Consider the following 6,038-nt stretch of genomic DNA (forward strand, 5'->3'; position numbering starts at 1 on the left):
CTAGTTTTAGTTGGGTTTCTGTCCCTTGCAACACAAAGAATGTAAAACTGAAGGTCATTCCATTGATGAAAGCAATTTCCTTCAATTCTTCTGGATGAGCATATTGTCGACTGAAAGATGGCCATCAGTTGAGGGAGAAAGAATGAAAGAACACAATATTATTGATGGAGGGAAGTCTTTGAGGCAACACATACGGGTAAAACTAGAGGGATTCACCTCGAACATTCAGTTGGCGGGGGTAGGATTGGTTATGTAATTTGTGGGACCCAGTGCAAAAAGAAACTGTTGGGTCCTTTGTTCAAAAATTATAAAGAATTTCAAGATGGTGATAGCAGAACATTAAACCAAACAAGGGGAGAAATCTGAGTGTATGTGACGGCACAGGTCACTGCCCATGGAGCCAATTCCTCTGAGATGTAAGGTCAGGAGGGACAGATGGCATGTGACAGGAACATTTAGGGGTGACAGTAATAAATTGAGATGGAGACACTATTTCCCCAAAGGAGAGGTAGACTTACCTGCTGTGAAAAAAAGGGTTGGGTATGAGAGGGTGCAGAAGGAAGGTAGAAAGAAAGGTAAATGGACACAGAAATATGAAACACACATTCCCTGAAAATGTGCAAACTCCCCGTAAGGATGATGTAGCAGCGATGAGCTGGAGCACCTTTGAGAGCCAGGCAGAGTTTGATTATACACCGCGGCATGCCCGTCAGCTGCCAGCCTCCCTACACAACCATTATTTGCTTATTTCAGGACTCCCTGGCTGTTCTCTAAAATCAAAGCTTTACTAATAACCATATTTAGCGTTGAACAAGCGCTTGGTATTTCCCTAGGACTTCACAAGCACTAATTAGTTAATAATTCAGTTTGAAGAAAAGGCATAAATTGCACATATGCAAGAACCAGGTGACTTTCTTGTTTTTGATGTAGGGAAAGGATCCTTACACCAGGTATCAGGGTTCTGTGAGTCCTGGAATTATATGCAGTGTATGAGTGTGTGTGTTTGTGTGTCTGTGTGTCTGTCTTTCTGTGTGTGTATATGATTGTATGCATGCATGTATGTACACACATGTGTGAGTGTATATGCATGTGCGTGTGTGTACATGCACATGCATGTGTGTGAAAATACCTTCATTGGGTCCTCATAGAAACATCTGGGCCAAAAAGAGTTAATAATCATAGCATTGAAGAAGGAGCTTAAGATACAGACTCAGAAAACTTGGGTTAGGACACAGGTTCAGCCACCTACTGTTTACCCAAACTTGTACATATCAACTTCCCTCTTAGTGCCAGCATTTCCTCATCTATAACATGGAAAAAATACCTTTCTCTCATGGTGTGAAGATTAAATAAAAGTCCTACCACAAAGTCAGAATTGATCAGTGTTTCAACTCTGTCTTGCATTTTCTTATTCATTTCATAGCTGGACAGCAAAGATGGTTTAAAACTCCAAATTTGCTCAGCTATATGTGAGGAGAAAGAGGAGGAAGATGTAAGAAAAGCTGCAGATATGGAAGAATATGAAGAGAGGTGAATTGTTGGAAACAGATGAGGCTACTCTCGGTGCAAGGAAAATAGTAGAAATTTGAGAGCTAAGGTTGAGGTTGCTAGTTTGCAAACCAGAACTTATGACCTTTATGTCACTTACGGTAAGTATTACCAGATCCCACAACTATGATTGTGAGCCATGATGAGCAATGGTAGCCTTTATCAGTTGAGTACATGTGTGAAGTCAAGTTCATTTGAAGAAAACAGTGACCATTTAAATCACTGTTATCTCCCACCACCGCCTATGTGTTCAGTTCCCCCAGGCAGGCATGCCTGATGATGAAGAAAACCATAGACTGTTGCAGAAGGAAGGGTGTTCATATATATCTTCTAATTTTCTTGAAATGTGTTCAAACCATCATTCCAACAATAAACTATAACTACACTAGACATTAGACAATGAAACAAGTAGAGCACGGAAGCTATCTTAATTATTGGTTCTGATTTTTAAATAAGTTATCCATACACGTGACCATTGGTCATATTCACCAATATGCACAATTTCTCTAATAAAGGGACTTACATGTTTATGTATTTAATTTTTTAAATGTCCCATTACAAAACAAAAAAGGTGTGTGTCCCTAAGAGGACCTTACACACAGTTCCTGCTTTGTGTTTCTTGCCTCAATGCAGAGGTTCTTCCATTTCACTTGCTGCTAAGGAAATCTTGTATCTTTAATGCAGTCTGCTGCTGTCTTTCTGTTAATCACTATCTTCATGTAGATCCTTCACAGAATCTTTTAGTCTGATTGACACATTCAGAGACTTGACCACATGGTAAGGGAGAGAGCCAGGCTTCAAATTGAGATCTGCAGTCCAGTGTTCTTTCCTGGTCACCATTCAGGTTTCATTATTGGCTTAAAGCAAAATGTACTGGAAAGATCCTGAACTAGGGATGGCTGGGCATAGAGACAGTGTACCCCAGCCTCCGTCTTCACCGTTCCCCTCTGCCTCCAAATGACTGAACCCACCAGCTCTGAGAGCTGAAAACAGACAGACCATCTCTGGGTGGGAGTGATTCAACCCACTCACACCAGGGATTTTAAGAAGTAAAGAGACCTGAGAAAGACTCACCCTACAGAATCACCCTGACATTGGGGTAGAAGGTTGATAATAGTGATCGATGACTAACAGTGAATAGATCAGCTAATAAGACAAAATTCTGGATTTGGAATTAGGCACAAACGTGAATATTTATTTAGAGAAAGAAAATAAATCACAATAAACTACATTTTTTTGTAAGTGACAGATAACACTAACATTACAAAATCCTGGAAAATAACATAATATTTGTATTAATCAGCACACAGATGCAACACTGTAATCGTTCTTACCTTTGGTTTTCTGCGTATTCTTTGATCTCCTTTTCACATGACAATGAGCATGGAGTATTTTCTGTGGGGAGAAAAGAAAGTGAGCTCAGAATTTCTAAATTATTTTCACCCTGACATGGCAGAGCGAAGCTGGTTTGTTTCTTTGTTTGTTTGTTTGTTTATTTTCCAGCTTCGCCAATTCATTATTGGAAATGCCACCAAAATGTTTACAATTGTTGTACAAATTTGAGAATTCTTCTATCAAGTTTATTTTCTATATGAGCTATGACATTTTAGGGAACTTCAAATGTTTTCTTGTACAACAAGTGAAGTGCTATTTGGATGGGCAACATTCATGATGCAGGGCTTTGGGAAAACCCCATGCAAATAAGAGGCCCTGAAGTTAACTTTTACTAGCTTCTCACTAAATTCACAGCTGATTGCCTTACAAGGTCCCCTCTTGATGGTCCTTAAGGACCTCTTCCAACTCATTGCCTATCACATCTCCCTTTGTTCAGTCTTCTCTAGCTGCTCAACCTTCGTGTTTTCACCTAATGTTCATGCTTTATTCCCATTGCCAGACCTTTGCACCAGCTGTGCCCCCTGTCTGGAGTTCCCTTCCTACTACATAATTCTTCATTTCACTAAGTCCTTCAGATCCTCCTTTAGTCTCCGTCACCATTCACTTCTGAATTCACTTCTGAACTCACCATTCTGCCTTCCCTCCCTTTATCAAATCCCTATCATAAGCTTACTTAAGACGACGCACCTCTCTCTCGAAACACCAGACACAAGTTTACATGTTGCTCTAGGATTATTTAATTCATCTCTCTATCTCCCAAGAGAGCTCCAGGAGGGGGGGACAACCTCTGCTTTTGTTCCTGCATTATATTCCCAGTACCTACTACACAGTATGGATCATAGTGGGAGTTTAATAAATATATACTGATTACATCTGGATAACTAAGGGAGAAGAGACGTAAATTGAAATCGATCAGTAATCTCCCTCTCCCTGTGAGAAAATTAAAAAAATCTAGAAAACAAACTTTGGTTTCCCTTTGGCTTCACTTCACCTGAGTCAACTGCCTGTTGGTGGATCTCAGATATCTAGCCAGGCTCTATGAAAATACCTTCATCCTAAAACATGCCTTTTGCACTTTGAGAAACCACAGGTGTTGCTATAAATACCAGAGAAAATCAAAAGTCGAAGTCTGGGGTGAAAAGAAATATGGATGAAACGTTTAATAAAATATTTCAGGAGAGGATACAGATGTAGAGTAGCTTTGAGGAGAAGTTGAGGTTGGGCAGCTGTGTTTTCCAAAAAGATCAAATATCCCTTGTCCTACCTTCAGATGCTGGCCCAAACTCCGCACCAGAGCATGGCTTGGCCTGTTTATATGGTAGGAACGCTGGCTCCTGAAAAGGTCTCTCCCTCTGGTCTCTTAGTCCACATTTCCACTGTTAGAGGTAACTTCCTTTTGATTAGACACTGTACTTCTAAGAGTTTTTGACCCTGCCTTCTCCAGCTCCATGCAACTCCCTGCACCGGGGCCCAGCCGTTTCTGATTCAGCCCCTCTCAGTCCCTGAGCAATGCTGATAAGAGGGACTCTTAGCCCACCAACGGGTGGGATCTGAAATTATATACGCTACCCGTAGATTTTAAATTACACGAGACCCAGATATCTACATGCCTTTTAGCTAGTTCTTTCTTCTAATGAAGACTGGTTAGTGGGTTTCAAATTACATGCCAACTTTGTTGCTTGTCACGGGTACTTGAGAAAGATTCCAAGTTGAGCAGGCTCCAAATCGTGTTTGATTAGCAATGTCTGCTCTGATCAAGGGAAAGGATGGTAATAGCATGCATGCCGCATATTTGGTTTCCCTGTTCTAACTCCTAACATTTGGTCCAAGCCTTATGACTGGGTTTTAGCCCAACTTTAACTTAAGTTTCTCCAGAAGCTAAACATCTGCCCTGAATCCAATTGACATGCTATAATATAATATTTCACAAGTGCTGCCTTGACCCAATTTTGAAGTCATGGCTAAAAACTCTCAATTCCCCTTCATGGGTAGCTGCTAAGCCTCTACACCAACCATGTCCCTTATTGGGGTTCTGTTCTCCAGGGCCAGGTACCCAACAACTAGCTAGGGGCAGCCCCTAAACCCAGGATCCCAAGTAATTATTCAACTTATCCAGTCTCCAGAAAGCTTTCAAAATCTGCTCCATTTGCCATGCATAAGCTCCTCCTACAGCTCCAGCTTGCTGTGACCCAGTCCCCAAGTGTAACCCCCTGTGCATCCCTGCATGACAGCCTTCTCTTTTTCCCTCATTTGGGGCCATAAGTAACAAAGAGTTCTGCCTTTCATCTATCTGAGAGTCAGTGTGTTGTATCCGGTTATCCAAAGAATCTTTAGAGCTTATAAAACACATGTATCCAAAGGCCTTGTCCTGCCTAGTCACCGCCATCCCTTGGGAACTAGACGCCCCCTTCCAAAACTGCCAGGAATGTCTGTGCATTTATTTTAAATCGTAAAACACTTTGTTTTCTGGGATGATTTCTCAAGCCTCCTGTTAGCCTCCTGAGAAGCCATTTTAGCTAAAATTCTAGGTAATATTCATTCAGTGGATCATTACTTCCACCTCTGGCATGTGAGGGTACTGTTTGGGATGTGGGACCTGCAGAGGCCCTGAGGGGTCCCACTTTGTATCTGAGGCACCCTCTGCCCCCTCTGAGAGCTCTGGCCCACAGACAGCTGCAGATCCCGGTAAGGATGCCACCCTCAAAGTATCTGCAGGATAGACTATGGCAAAAGCAAGGAAACTCCATTCCACCTTTTCATATTTGTAAATACTCTTCTTTTTCTTCCTCCACGTTCTCTGCTTCCCAGGTTTGCTTCCCTCCTGAAAAGAAGATCATGTCATACTTTCCTCTTCCTCCTAGTCCTTGAGACAGACTTTCTCCTCAGACTAAAGAGTGTAAACACTTTTATAACCACTAAATGATCAATTCTGAGAAAATACCGAGAATTCGGGGTAACACTGAAAGCTCTTGTCGAGATCTCCAGGATAGATTTGTTTCATTGGGAAGACAGAAATGGGCCATGAGAAAGGGCCAGTGGGGGGCCTAAAGCAGACAGAAGGTCCCCTGATTCATATGGGTAAAGGCCAGATCTTG

At 41.8% G+C, this 6,038-nt stretch overlaps 1 pseudogene; it reads left to right on the forward strand.

The window, feature by feature from the left end:
- Positions 1–893: 893 nt before the first annotated feature.
- Positions 894–1,992, forward strand: LOC102973678 (ubiquitin-like-conjugating enzyme ATG3; annotated as a pseudogene).
- Positions 1,993–6,038: the final 4,046 nt, after the last annotated feature.

The sequence above is a fragment of the Physeter macrocephalus genome, chromosome 14 (genome assembly GCF_002837175.3).
Source record: "Physeter macrocephalus isolate SW-GA chromosome 14, ASM283717v5, whole genome shotgun sequence".
Taxonomy (NCBI): domain Eukaryota; kingdom Metazoa; phylum Chordata; class Mammalia; order Artiodactyla; family Physeteridae; genus Physeter; species Physeter macrocephalus.